At 48.8% G+C, this 15,728-nt stretch overlaps 1 protein-coding gene across 2 annotated transcripts in view; it reads right to left on the bottom strand.

The window, feature by feature from the left end:
* The window catches only part of LOC116956914 (uncharacterized), a 114,254-nt gene extending 101,798 nt beyond the window's left edge, over nt 1-12,456 (bottom strand). Inside the window, exons 1-2 of one of the 2 annotated variants that reach the window (XM_076054761.1) lie at nt 12,354-12,456; nt 6,414-6,463 (exon numbers count right to left, since the gene is read on the bottom strand). The gene's annotated coding sequence lies outside the window, so the exon portion shown is untranslated. The remainder of the gene's footprint in view (nt 1-6,413; nt 6,464-12,353) is intronic. The other variant, XM_076054760.1, reaches the window with a different exon arrangement.
* Between the last annotated feature and the right edge of the window lie 3,272 nt (nt 12,457-15,728).

Genomic DNA, 15,728 nt, shown 5'->3' with positions numbered 1-15,728 from the left:
CATCCCTGTCGCACCCCAAGGTGTACAGGGAATGGCTCCGACTCCCGGCCACATAGTTTTACCTGGGCCCGCTCACCATCATGAAGGTCCTTAATGATCATGAGCTAAGGGTCAGGGACTCCGAAAGCACAAAGAACCAGCCAGAGCCCAGGCCTACCGATGGTATCATAAGCCTTGGCCAGGTAAATAAAGCAGAGATGTAGGTCTTGTTAGAATTTCCTACACCTCTGCTGTAGCAGACAAACAGAAAATATGGCATCTGTGCATGACCGGCCTTTCCTGTAACCGTATTAGGGCTACGCAAACCTCTCCTCAGCGTGCCTAGCAAGGCGATGTTGAATAATTCTTGCCAGGACCTTTCCCGGCCCACTGGGGAGTGAGATGCCTCTGTAATTGTTACAGTCTGTGCGGTCCCCCTTCTTAAAGAGGGGGACCACCAGGGCATCCTTCCAATCCTGCGGAACCGGTCCAGTGGTCCAGACTGTTGTTATGATGTCATATAGGGCGGTCTGTGCACAAACACCACCCTCCTTCAGCATTACGCTTGGGAGATCATCTCTGCCCGGTGCCTTTCCTGGTTTCAGACCCCGGATCAACTTCAGAACTTCCTCAACATATTGCACCTCATCCAGTCACTTACAGGGGGTGACTTCTTCCAATATTTGAGGCAACGCAGCCTCAGCAGGGTCATCCTCACTTTGTGCCACGATGTTTTCCTGGCTGAGGGATTTTCCCTCCCCTATGACCTCACAGAAATGCTCAACAGATCTGCAAACCTGTTCCTGAGGTCGAAGATTGGATCACCGCTTTTTTTCCATAATGATGGTGATAGGTGTGGCGCTGCAGGTTACTTTTTTGATAACATTAAAGAGCGATTTGTGATCGCGGGCCATTGAGGCAGACTCCATCTCCTCAGCAACCTGCGACCACCACCCATCGCCTCACGGCTCTCCAAGCAAAGGCTGCGGTAAGCCTCCTCATTCTCCAACGTGGGATGCTGTAGCTGATGAGAGTGGGCCTGTCGCTTTTTCTCAGCCAGCCTGAACACCTTCTCTGTCAGCCAGGGTCTCTGGGGAGGTCTGGACCGTGTACCCATTGCAGCCACATGAGCCACAGTCCTAAGCCTCGTCCATTTCTCCTCCCCATCCGGAGGAGTAGGGGACGATGCCAACCCCAGCCGCAAGCGATGATGAAATTCTCGCTTGCAACTTTCATCAGCTAGCTGAGACCAGGCCACTAAGGGTTTGAATGGGGTCCATGGTGTACACCCACCACCGGAGTGGAAAAATGGCCAGCGCACCTTACAGATGACTAGTCGATGGTCAGTGGGCAGATCAGCTCCACGGTAGGTCCTGGTGTCAAGGACATGGGCTCGCATCTGCTGGTCCGTCACTATGTAGTCCAGCAGATGTTCTTGCTTAGACCCGGCATGCATCCATGATGTTGTGTGGATGCGCCGATGCCGGAACAGCGTGTTGGTAATTACAAGCCCATGGGCTGCACAAAAATCTAGCAGCCTCCTACCGTTGTTATTGAGCTGATCTGGCCCATGCCTTCCAATCACTCCAGACCAGGTGCCAGCATCATGACCAACTCGGGCATTGAAGTCACCCAACGTGATGACTCTATCCCGAGGGGCCACTTTAGCCAGCACCTGTGACAGGAGGTCATAGAAGGCATCTCACTGATCGGCCTTGCCTACATCCCTCCATGGATGTTCGTCTTCGGTGGGTGCATAAGAAACCACGACCACCACTCCTCGCCTCTGGTTTATGGGAAGGCGAGCCCAAAGTAGCCGAGGACTGTCCACCCCTCATGGTAGAAGGAGCCAGAGCCAGTCCACCGGACCTCCTGATTACCACAGAAATCCAGGCAGTACCGGTCCAGCTCCCGACAGAAGAGTGGCAGCTTCTCCTCCGCAGTGAACATTCCACGTGGCCACACGTAGTGCTTTTTTGTGGTTTTTGGAGGAACCCCAAGGGTAAGGATTCAGTCTCCTGGCTCTGCCAAATGGGGTTTCGCCTGTCCCGCCGGGGCCTCAAGCACTATCTTATTAAAAGACACAGACACACACACACACAAAGATACAGAGACACACACAAAAAGACAGACACACACACAGACACACAGAGACACACACATAGACACACAGAGACACGACAACAAGAACAACCACCATTCGCCACTAAGTGGCGGTGACGTCACCACGACGCTTGTGCCAGGCCATGTACACATTGAGGCCACGTGAAGTGTCGAACGCCCGCTGGCAGGAGGTCACGGGGCAGACCCAGGTGCCAAGGGTCGACTGACTGAGATGACTGAGATGACTGGCTGATGCACCACTTGTGCCCCCTACTGTGCCAACCTGCTGTGCTTTAGCCACCCGGCGCTCCGCTCGTTATTGTGAGCGTCGCTCCTCCGCCCTCCGTTGTTGTTGGAGGGCGACTACCTCCAACTGCCCAGTAGCATCCTTCACGAGCCTCCTCCACAGAGGCCGATCTTGACACCGCTGGTACCAGTCATCGGCAAGTCCACTCAGCTCCACGTCCTCCTGTACCACGTCACTCCATCTCTTCTCTAGCCCGTGCCGCGCCCGTTTATCCCCTCGATCCCGCCGAACAAAAGCTGTTTAGGCATGCGGTGGTTGGGCATGCGGGCTACATGACCCAGCCAACGGAGCCTTGCCTGCCGGAAGCAGCTCACCGATGGGACCGTGCCCAGATCTTTCAAGGATTTGTGAGCTCCTCACACAATCCAGCCTGGTTAAACCCAGGATGGATCGTAGGCAGGCCAGCCTAAATGTTTCTAACCGGCGAAGATGTTCCATTAGGGGGGGTCCACGTTTCGCAAGCGTAGAGAAGGGAGGGAATGACCGTGGCCGAGAAGACCTGAAGCTTAGTGCGGAGCGACAGACCAGGTAGCTTCCACACAGCATTACGCAACCGATGAAAAGATATTGCCGCTCGACTGATTCGGAGTGAAACCTCTGCTGTTAAACTGGAGCCGAGACACACACACAGATACACACAAAGAAATGGAGATACACACAGACACACGCATACACATAGACACGCACACAGACACACACACACAAAGACACACATACAAAGACTCAGAGACACACACACAAAGACACAGAGACACACATAGACACACACAAAGACAGAGACACCCACAGGACACACACAAAGACTCTGACACACAGACACACACAGAAACAGACACAAAGAGACACAAACACACACAACTACTGAGCCACGCAGAGACAAACACAGAGACACACACAAAGACATGCAAAGAGACACACACAGAGACACACACAGAGACACACACAGAGACACACACAGACACACACACAGAGACACACACAAAGACACACACACACAGACACACAAAGACACACACACACACAGACACACAGAGACACACACAGACACACACAGACACACAGAGACACACACAGAGACACACACAGACACACACAGAGACACACACAGACACACACAGACACACAGAGACACACACAGACACACACACAGAGACACACACAGACACACACAGACACACACAGACACACACACAGACACACAAAGACACACACACACTCACGGGGAGAATGTGGGGGTGTGGAGAGTGTGACAGAGAGAGGGAGGGAGCGAGGGAGAGAGTGCGCCAGTCTATCTGGTTCTGTCGGTCTCCAGTGGGTGACGTGTATGGTCTAGTGTTGGTGACTGTGTGTACGTGTGTGTGTGTGTGTGTAGCGTGTGTAGTGTGTGTGTGTGTATAGTGTGCGTAGTGTGTGTGTGTGTACGTGAGTGTGTGTAGCGTGTGTAGTGTGTGTGTGTATAGTGTGCGTAGTGTGTGTGTGTGTACGTGTGTGTGTGTGTACGTGTGTGTGTGTGTAGCGTGTGTGTATAGTGCGTATAGTGTGTGTAGTGTGTGTGTGTAAGTGTGCGATGTGTGTGTGTATAGTGCGTATAGTGTGTATGTGTGTGTACGTGTGTGTGTGTGTGTAGCGTGTGTGTATAGGGCGTATAGTGTGTGTGTACGTGTGTGTGTGTGTGTGTAGCGTGTGTGTATAGTGTGTGTAGTGTGTGTGTGTGTACGTGTGCGATTTGTGTGTGTGTGCGATTGTCTTTGTGTGTGCGTGTGGTTGTTATGTGTGTGCTTGTGGTTGTTTTGAGCGTGCGTGTGATTGTGTGTGTTTAGTGTGTGTAGTGTGTGTGTGTAGCGTGTGTGAATAGTGTGTGTTTAGTGTGTGCAGTGTGTGTACTGTGTGTGTGTAGTGTGTGTGTGTAGTGTGTGTGTGTAGTGTGTGTACATAGTGTGTAGTCTGTATAGTTGTATAGTGTGTATAGTGTGTGTGTATAGTGTAGTCTGTATAGTGTGTAGTGTCTGTAGTATATGTGTAGTGTGTGTGTATAGTGTGTAGTGTATGTATAGTGTGTGTAGTGTGTGCATAGCCTGTGTGTAGTGTGTGTGCAGTGTGTGTGTGCAGTGTGTGTGCAGTGTGTATAGTGTGTAGTCTGTATAGTTATATAGTGTGTGTATCGTGTGCGTAGTGTGTGTATAGTGTGTAGTGTGTGTAGTGTGTGTGTATAGTGTAGTCTGTATAGTTGTATAGTGTGTGTAGTGTGTGTGTAGTGTGTGCAGTGTGTGTGTATAGTGTAGTCTGTATAGTGTATAGTGTGTGTAGTGTGTGTAGTGTGTGCGTAGTGTGTGTGTGTGTAGTCTGTATAGTTGTATAGTGTGTGTAGTGTGTAGAGTGTAGTCTGTATAGTTGTATAGTGTGTGTAGTGTGTAGTGTGTGTGTATAGTGTAGTCTGCACAGTGTATAGTTGTATAGTGTGTGTAGTGTGTGTATAGTGTGCGTAGTGTGTGTGTGGTCTGTATAGTTGTATAGTGTGTGTAGTTTGTGTAGTGTGTGTATAGTGTGTAGTCTGTATAGTGTGTATAGCGTGTGTAGTTTGTGTAGTGTGTATCGTGTGTAGTTTGTGTAGTGTGTGTATAGTGTAGTCTGTATAGTTGTATAGTGTGTGTATCGTGTGCGTAGTTTGTGTAGTGTGTGTATAGTGTGTAGTCTGTATAGTGTGTATAGCGTGTGTAGTTTGTGTAGTGTGTGTGTGGTCTGTATAGTTGTATAGTGTGTGTATAGCGTGTGTAGTTTGTGTAGTGTGTGTATAGTGTAGTCTGTATAGTGTGTGTAGTGTGTGTATAGTGTGTAGTCTGTATAGTTTGTATAGCGTGTGTAGTGTGTGTATAGTGTGTAGTCTGTATAGTATGTGTATAGCGTGTGTAGTTTGTGTAGTGTGTGTATAGTGTCTAGTCTCTATAGTGTGTATAGCGTGTGTAGTTTGTGTAGTGTGTGTATAGTGTAGTCTGTATAGTGTGTATAGTGTGTGTATAGTGTGTGTGTATAGTGTAGTCTGTATAGTTGTATAGTGTATGTAGTGTGTATAGTGTAGTCTGTATAGTTGTATAGTGTGTGTAGTGTGTATAGTGTGTGTATAGTGTGTAGTCTGTATAGTGTGTATAGCGTGTGTAGTTTGTGTAGTGTGTATCGTGTGTAGTGTGTGTGTAGTGTGTGTATAGTGTAGTCTGTATAGTTGTATAGTGTGTGTAGTGTGTGTATAGTGTAGTCTGTATAGTTGTATAGTGTGTGTAGTGTGTGTATCGTGTGTAGTTTGTGTAGTGTGTATCGTGTGTAGTTTGTGTAGTGTGTATAGCGTGTGTAGTGTGTGTAGTGTGTGCAGTCTGTAGTTTGTGTAGTGTGTATCGTGTGTAGTTTGTGTAGTTTGTGTAGTGTATAGCGTGTGTAGTGTGTGTATAGTGTGTATCGTGTGTAGTTTGTGTAGTGTGTGTAGTGTATAGTTGTATAGTGTGTATAGTGTGTGTATCGTGTGTAGTTTGTGTAGTGTGTATAGTGTGTAGTCTGTATAGTGTGTATAGCGTGTGTAGTTTGTGTAGTGTGTATCGTGTGTAGTTTGTGTATAGTGTGTAGTTTGTGTAGTGTGTGTATCATGTATAGTTTGTGTAGTGTGTATATCGTGTGTAGTTTGTGTAGTGTGTATATCGTGTGTAGTTTGTGTAGTGTGTGTAGCGTGTGTAGTTTGTGTAGTGTGTATCGTGTGCAGTGTGTGTATAGTGTATAGCGTGTGTAGTTTGTGTAGTGTGTGTATAGTTGTATAGTCTGTATAGTTGTATAGTGTGTATAGTGTGTGTAGTGTGTGTATAGTGTGTAGTCTGTATAGTGTGTATCGTGTGTAGTTTGTGTAGTGTGTATCGTGTGTGTATAGTGTGTAGTTTGTGTATCGTGTGTAGTTTGTGTGTAGTGTGTGTATTGTGTGTGTAGTTTGTGTAGTTTGTGTGCAGTGTGGACATAGTGAACTTGCGCACGATGCATAAATACTCACGCGAATGAAACCCTCCGTGTCTCTCAGGCAAATAGCACCAACAAAAATCCCTGCACACGCAGAGAGACGCCCGCACACACACACACGAACAGCCATTCGGCGCGGCGCCCTGTGCCAGGCTAGGTGCACTCACGCCCCGATACGACAGAGGCAAAAACCTTCCCCTAGGTAGCCTCCGGCAGGGCTGTCGGGGCAAGTGGCTGTTTGAGTAGCGGCTAGAAGCAGCACCTACGAAGGCCGGCACGGTGGCCTACACACACACACACACAGAGGTGTGGCAAGCACCAATAGCCGCCATTCGCCACTGAGCAACTGTCGCGTCACCAACGGCGCTCTGTGCCAGGCTAGGTGCACTTTGAGGCTGCCACGTGAAGTGTCTAAGGCACTCGCCGCTGGCAGGAGGAGGTCACGGGGCAGACCCAGCAGGTGCCACGGGTCGACTGACTGAGATGAGCGGTAGATGCACCACCACCACCACCTGTGTCCCCTACTGTGCCAACTCGCTGCGCTTTATCCGCCCGGCGCTCCGCTCGTTGTTGTGAGCGTCGCTCCTCCGCCCTCCGTTGTTGTTGCTGGAGAGGCGACTGCCTCCGACTGCCCAGTCGCCTCACTGTGCACCTAGACTGGCACTGCCCAATAGCAGCAGCGCCCTTTGCAAACCTCCTCCTCAACAGAGGCCGATCTTAACACCGCTGGTACCGGTCATCGGCAAGTCCACTCAGCTCCACATCCTCCTGCACCACATCACTACATCTCTTATCTAGCCCGTGCCAAACGCCCACTCACGCACTCACCCACTCACTCACCCACCCACTCACCACTCACTCACCCACTCACCCACTCACTCACCCACTCACTCACCCACCCACTCACCCACCCACTCACCCACCCACCCACTCACCCACCCACTCACCCACCCACTCACCCACCCACTCACTCACTCACTCACCCACCCACTCACTCACTCACTCACCCACTCACCCACTCACTCACTCACCCACCCACTCACCCACTCAATCACCCACTCACCCACCCACTCACTCACCCACTCACTCACCCACTCACCCACCCACTCACCCAACCACTCACTCAGTCACAGACCCACACACTCACTCAATCACAGACCCACCCACTCACTCACCCACTCACACATCCACTCACCAACCACCAACTCACTCACCCACCCCATCTCTTCTCCAGCCGGTGCCACGCCCGTCTAGCGGCCAAACAGAAGCTGCTTGGGCATGCGGTGGCTGGGCACACGGGCTGCCGTGACCCAGCCAACCCACCACACTATACACTACACTATACACCACACTATATACTACACTACTACACTATATACTACACTATACACTATATACTACACTATACACTATAGACTACACTATACACTACACTATATACTACACTACTACACTATATACTACACTATACACTACACTACTATACACTACACTATACACTACACTATACACTACACTACTATACACTACACTATACACTACACACCACACTATATACTACACTATATACTACACTACTACACTATAGACTACACTATACACTACACTATACACCACACTATACACTACACTACTATACACAACACTATACACTACAATACACTACACTATACACTGCACTATACACCACACCATATACTACACTATACACTACACTATACACTGCACTATACACCACACTATATACTACACTATACACCACACTATACACTGCACTATACACCAAACTATACACTACACTACACACTACTATATACTACTATAGACTACAAACTACTATACACTACACTATACACTACTATATACTCCAATATACACTACCATATACTACACTATACACTACACTACTATATACTACACTACACAATACACTACACACTACTATATACTACACGATACACTATACACTGCACTATACACCACACTATACACTACACACTACTATATACTACTATAGACTACAAACTACTATACACTACACTTTACACTACTATATACTCCAATATACACTACTATATACTACACTATACACTACACTACTATATACTACACTATACACTACTACTACTACACTACACTATACACTACACTATGACCCAGCGAACGTGGCCGAAGCCTGCCAAAGGAGCTCACCGATGGGACTGTGTCCAGATCTACCGAGGATTTGTGAGCTCCTCACACAATCCAAGCCTGCAGGTTAAACCCAGGCTGGATCGTAGCGCAGTGTCAGCCGGAAGGTTCTTAACCTGCGCAGATGTGCCATTAAACAGAGCTACACACGCAGACATACACACAGAAACACACACAGACACACATACACGTAGAGATACACACACAGACACACACACAGACACACACACACACACAGAAACACACACAGACACACACACACACAGACACACATACACGTAGAGATACACACACACAGACATACACACAGAGACACACACACACAGACATACACACAGAGACACACACATACACGTAGAGATACACACACAGACATACACACAGAAACACACACAGACACACACACACAGAGACACACACATACACGTAGAGATACACACAGACACACACACACAGAGACACACACATACACGTAGAGATACACACACACACACAGAGACACACACATACACGTAGAGATACACACACACACAGACATACACACAGAGACACACACAGACACACACACAGAGACAAACACAGACACACACACAGAGACACACACAGACACACACACAGAGACACACACAGACACACACACACACAGAAACACACACAGACACACACACACAGAGACACAAACATACACGTAGAGATACACACACACATACACACAGACACACACATACACGTAGAGATACACACACAGACATACACACAGAAACACACAGACACACACACACACATGTAGAGATACACACACACACACAGACATACACACAGAGACACACACACATACACGTAGAGACACATACGCAGACATACACACAGACACACACACACATACACACACAGAGACAAACACAGACATACGCACAGACACACACACAGAGACACACACATACACGTAGAGATACACACACACAGACATACACACAGAGACACACACAGACACACACACACAGAGACACACACATACACGTAGAGATACACACACACAGACATACACGCAGAGACACGCACAGACACACACAGAGGCACACACATACACGTAGTGACACACACACATACACGTAGAGACACACACACAGACATACACACAGAGACACACACACATACACGTAGAGACACACACATACACGTAAAGATACACACACACAGACATACACGCAGAAACACGCACACACACAGAGACTCACACATACACGTAGAGATACACACACACGCAGACACACACACAGACACACACACAGAAACACACACAGACACACACACAACAAAGATCCCCCATATAGCCTTAACAGACTGTAGGGGCAAGTGCTGTTAGCGAGCACCTATGAAGGCCGGAACGGTACACGAGGGGGTGGGTGGCCAGCACCACGCCCGACCGCCTTTGTCTCCCTAGTGGCGATGTTTACTACACACCGCACCAGGTACACATTTGAGGCTGAGTCGACCTAGGGGAGGCCCGGGACCGGTTCAGATAATCGTCACTGGTTTTGGCCGTGAGTGGGAATCGAACCCGGGTCGCCAGGTTCATAGCGCAGCGTAGCGCTAACCGCTACACTATCGCTCCCCACAAGACACACACACACACACAGAGACACACACATACTCGTGGAGATATACACACACACATACATACACACACACAGACACACACACACAGAGACACACACATACACGTAGAGATACACACACACAGACACACACACAGAGACACACACAGACACACACACAGAGACACACACATACACGTAGAGATACACACACACAGACATACACACAGAGACACACACATACACGTAGAGATACACACACACAGACACACACGCAGAAACACACACACGACAACAACAACCGCCATTCGCCACTAAGTGGCGGTGACGTCACCACGACGCTTGTGCCAGGCCATGTGCACCTTGAGGCCACGTGAAGTGTCGAACGCCCGCTGGCAGGTCACGGGGCAGACCCAGCAGGTGCCACGGGTCGACTGACTGAGATGACTGGCTGATGCACCACCTGTGCCCCCTACTGTGCCAACCTGCTGTGCTTTAGCCACCCGGCGCTCCGCTCGTTGTTGTGAGCGTCGCTCCTCCGCCCTCCGTTGTTGTTGGAGGGCGACTGCCTCCAACTGCCCAGTAGCATCCTTCACGAGCCTCCTCCACAGAGGCCGATCTTGACACCGCTGGTACCGGTCATCGGTAAGTCCACTCAGCTCCACGTCCTCCTGTACCACATCACTCCATCTCTTCTCTAGCCCGTGCCGCGCCCGTTTCGCCCCCTCAATCCGGCCAAACAAAAGCTGTTTCGGCATGCGGTGGCTGGGCATGTGGGCTACATGACCCAGCCAACGCAGCCTTGCCTGCTGGAGGAGCTCACCGATGGGACGCTGCCCAGATCTTTCAAGGATTTGTGAGGTCCTCACACAATTCAGCCTGGTTAAACCCAGGATGGATCGTAGGCAGGCCAGCCTAAATGTTTCTAACCGGCGAAGATGTTCCATTAGGGGGTCCACGCTTCGCAAGCGTAGAGAAGGGAGGGAATGACCGTGGCCGAGAAGACCTGAAGCTTAGTTAGGAGCGACAGACCAGGTAGCTTCCACACAGCGTTACGCAACCGATGAAAAGATATTGCCGCTCAACTGATTCGGAATGAGACCTCTGCTGTTAAACTGGAGCCAGTCATAAGCACACTGCCCAGGTATGGGAAACTCTCCACTCTCTCCACAACTGCCCCATCACCGATTGGGAGTTGTGGGGGTGGAGTGTCCGATGGTTACAAAATACCCAGGCAGGTGCTTAGTTTTGGTGGGGCTGATGGTAAGGCCCCATCTCTTAGTGGCACGCTCCAGTCTCAGCAGCAGCGTCTCCAACTCCTCCTCTGAATGAGCAGCTATTACCAAATAATCGGCATACATAACGTGGTTGAGCAACAGATACACAAACACAAAAATACACTCACACATACCACCACCTTTACGATCACCACTACCGTCACCACCACCACCCTCACCACCACCACCCTCACCACCACCACCCTCACCACCACCGCTCACCACCACCCTCACCACCACCCTCACCTCCACCCTCACCACCCTCACCACCACCACCACCACCCTCACCACCACCACCACCCTCACCACCACCACCCTCACCACAACCCTCACCACCACCCTCACCACCACCACCACCACCACCCTCACCACCACCCTCACCACCACCCTCACCACCACCACCACCACCCTCACCCTCACCACCCTCACCCTCACCACCACCACCCTCACCACCACCACCCTCACCACCACCACCCTCACCACCACCCTCACCACCACCACCACCACCCTCACCACCACCCTCACCACCACCACCACCACCCTCACCACCACCACCCTCACCACCACCACCCTCACCACCACCACCCTCACCACCACCACCACCCTCACCACCACCACCACCCTCACCACCACCACCACCCTCACCACCACCACCACCCTCACCACCACCACCACCCTCACCACCACCACCACCCTCACCACCACCACCACCCTCACCACCACCACCCTCACCACCACCACCCTCACCACCACCACCCTCACCACCACCACCCTCACCACCACCACCCTCACCACCACCACCCTCACCACCACCACCACCACCCTCACCACCACCACCACCACCCTCACCACCCTCACCACCACCCTCACCACCCTCACCACCACCCTCACCACCACCACCACCCTCACCACCAACGCCGCCGCCGCTGCTTCTGCTTGTAGCGAGCCAGGAAGCCAGCAGGCCTCGCCACGCCCCCTCTCGCCTGACCACGCCCCTCCCTTCGTCCAGCAACGCCCACCAGGAACGTCCATCACCCACAACGACCAATCACTTGCTACGGATTGATTTTGGTCACGCCTTCCAACTCGTTAGTTACGCCCATTTATCACATCGGCAAATCAGCGGTTCTGTATTGATTTTAGTCACGCCCATCCTTATCCCTGTAGTCAACACCCATCCTTAATCCCTATAGTTACGCCCATCCTTATCCCTATGGTCACGCCCATCGAGCACGCCGACCAATCAGCGGCTACAGATTAATTTTGGTCACGCCCACTTAAAATCCCCTCCCCCCTCCCATCTCATCAAGCCACGTCTATCAGCCAACGCAGACCAATCAGAGGCTCCGGATAGTTTTTTTTCTCACGCCCACTTAGTCGACTAGCCCCGCCTTTTCACTCACAGGCTTACGCCGCCACGCCCACCTACTGTCTGTCTCATGTAAATTGACCAATAGGAGGCGCCCGATGTCCTACCCCCTCATTTACACAGCACGGCCACGCCCCCAACACTTGGCTCCGCCCCATCGACCGCGTCGACCAATAAGGCCAAACGACAAACAGGGAGTCGCTTGGCCACGCCCATTCTCGGCAGGCGTGGACCAATATGACACGATGCATTCTGCCACGCCCACTCCGGCCAGCGGCCACGCCCACCCTCGCCAGAACCACGCCCACTAGCGCCACGCCTACTCCCCCGCTAGCGCCACGCCCCCACTATCGCCAGCGCTACGCCCACTCACTTTGACGCCACGCCCACTCGCGGCACCCGCTTATAATCGTCCAGGAATGTCGTGATGTCACTCCACATGGACCAGCCCCCTTCATTAATATTAATGAGCGTGACGTCACACCCTCAAATATGACGTCACAAAGCTCTGCCCCCTACCCCCCCCAAAAAAAACTATAAAACATGCTTGAAATCTCTTTAAACTATTGCCATTGTAGTGCGTACTTAATGTGATGTTGTAGGAGAAAACATTTATTAACAAGTCTATTTAATTAAGTAGAACGTGTCCTTGGGTCTTTCGGCAAAGTCACGTAGAAGGGAAACAATAAAATAATATTTTATATTTATATTATTTTATTGTTTCCCTTCTAACGTGGTGGTGGACTTTACCGAAAGAACCAAGAATAATAATTTAATTGTTTTATATTTTTATTATTTTATTGTTTCCCTTCAAACGTGGTGATGACTTTACCGAAAGAACCAAGAATAATAATTTTATTGTTTTACAATAATTTCATTGTTTTATATTTTTATTATTTTATTGTTTCCCATCTAACGTGGTGGTGACTTTACCGGAAAGAACCAAGAATAATAATTTTATTGTTTTATATTTTTATTATTTTATTGTTTCCCTTCTAACGTGGTGTTGACTTTACCGAAAGAACCAAGAATAATAATTTTATTGTTTTACAATATTTTTATTGTTTTATATTTTTATTATTTTATTGTTTCCCTTCTAACGTGGCGATGACTTTACCGAAAGAACCAAGAATAATAATTTTATTGTTTTACAATAATTTTATTGTCTTAGATATTTTTATTATTTTATTGTTTCCTTTCTAACGTGGTGGTGGACTTTACCGAAAGAACCAAGAATAATAATTTAATTGTTTTATATTTTTATTATTTTATTGTTTCCCTTCAAACGTGGTGATGACTTTACCGAAAGAACCAAGAATAATAATTTTATTGTTTTACAATAATTTCATTGTTTTATATTTTTATTATTTTATTGTTTCCCATCTAACGTGGTGGTGACTTTACCGGAAAGAACCAAGAATAATAATTTTATTGTTTTATATTTTTATTATTTTATTGTTTCCCTTCTAACGTGGTGTTGACTTTACCGAAAGAACCAAGAATAATAATTTTATTGTTTTACAATATTTTTATTGTTTTATATTTTTATTATTTTATTGTTTCCCTTCTAACGTGGCGATGACTTTACCGAAAGAACCAAGAATAATAATTTTATTGTTTTACAATAATTTTATTGTCTTAGATATTTTTATTATTTTATTGTTTCCTTTCTAACGTGGTGGTGGACTTTACCGAAAGAACCAAGAATAATAATTTTATTATTTTATTGTTTCCTTTCTAACGTGGTGGTGGACTTTACCGAAAGAACCAAGAATATGAATCACTGCAGTCACGAACGCTTTAAATAAAAATTTAAGTAGAACGTGTTGCCCATATTTATTTACGAGCGGTTAGTACCCGGCATTGCCCGGGCGAAAAAGAGGCAGACACACACACACATGGACTTACAAACAGACATGGACCCATACACATAGAAACCCACCGACTTACACGCACGCAAACACATATGGACTCACACACACAGACATGGACTTGAGAGACACATATAGTTACACACACAAATCGACTCAAACACACAGAGTTACACACACATATCGACTCACACAGACACACACAGACTGAACAACAACAACCGCCATTCGCCACTAAGTGGCGGTGACGTCACCACGACGCTTGTGCCAGGCTATGTGCACCTTGAGGCCACGTGAAGTGTCGAACGCCCGCTGGCAGGAGGTCACGGGGCAGACCCAGCAGGTGCCACGGGTCGACTGACTGAGATGACTGGCTGATGCACCACCTGTGCCCCCTACTGTGCCAACCTGCTGTGCTTTAGCCACCCGGCGCTCCGCTCGTTGTTGTGAGCGTCGCTCCTCCGCCCTCCGTTGTTGTTGGAGGGCGACTGCCTCCAACTGCCCAGTAGCGTCCTTCACGAGCCTCCTCCACAGAGGCCGATCTTGACACCGCTGGTACCGGTCATCGGCAAGTCCACTCAGCTCCACGTCCTCCTGTACCACATCACTCCATCTCTTCTCTAGCCTGTGCCGCGTCCGTTTAGAGACCTCGATCCAGAAAGACGCATGTCAAAAGTGTTATAAATTGATTTGCATTTTAATGAGGGAAATAAGCATTTGACCCCCTCTCAATAAGAAAGATTTCTGGCTCCCAGGTGTCTTTTATACAGGTAGCGAGCTGAGATTAGGAGCACACTCTTAAATTGAGTTATCCTAATCTCAGCTCCTAATCTCAGCTCGTTACCTGTATAAAAGACAACTGGGAGACAGAAATCTTTCTGATTGAGAGGGGGTCAAATACTTACTTCCCTCATTAAAATGCAAATCAATTTATAACATTTTTGACATGCATTTTTCTTGATTTTCTTGTTGTTGTTCTGTCTCTCACTGTTCAAATAAACCTACCATTAAAATTATGGACTGATAATTTCTTTGTCAGTGGGC

This window comes from Petromyzon marinus, chromosome 68 (genome assembly GCF_048934315.1).
Source record: "Petromyzon marinus isolate PM22_M1 ecotype Great Lakes invasive population chromosome 68, UKy_Petmar_22M1.pri1.0, whole genome shotgun sequence".
In the NCBI taxonomy this organism is placed as follows: Eukaryota; Metazoa; Chordata; class Hyperoartia; order Petromyzontiformes; family Petromyzontidae; genus Petromyzon; species Petromyzon marinus.
This window is presented reverse-complemented; position numbering and strand designations above follow the sequence as displayed.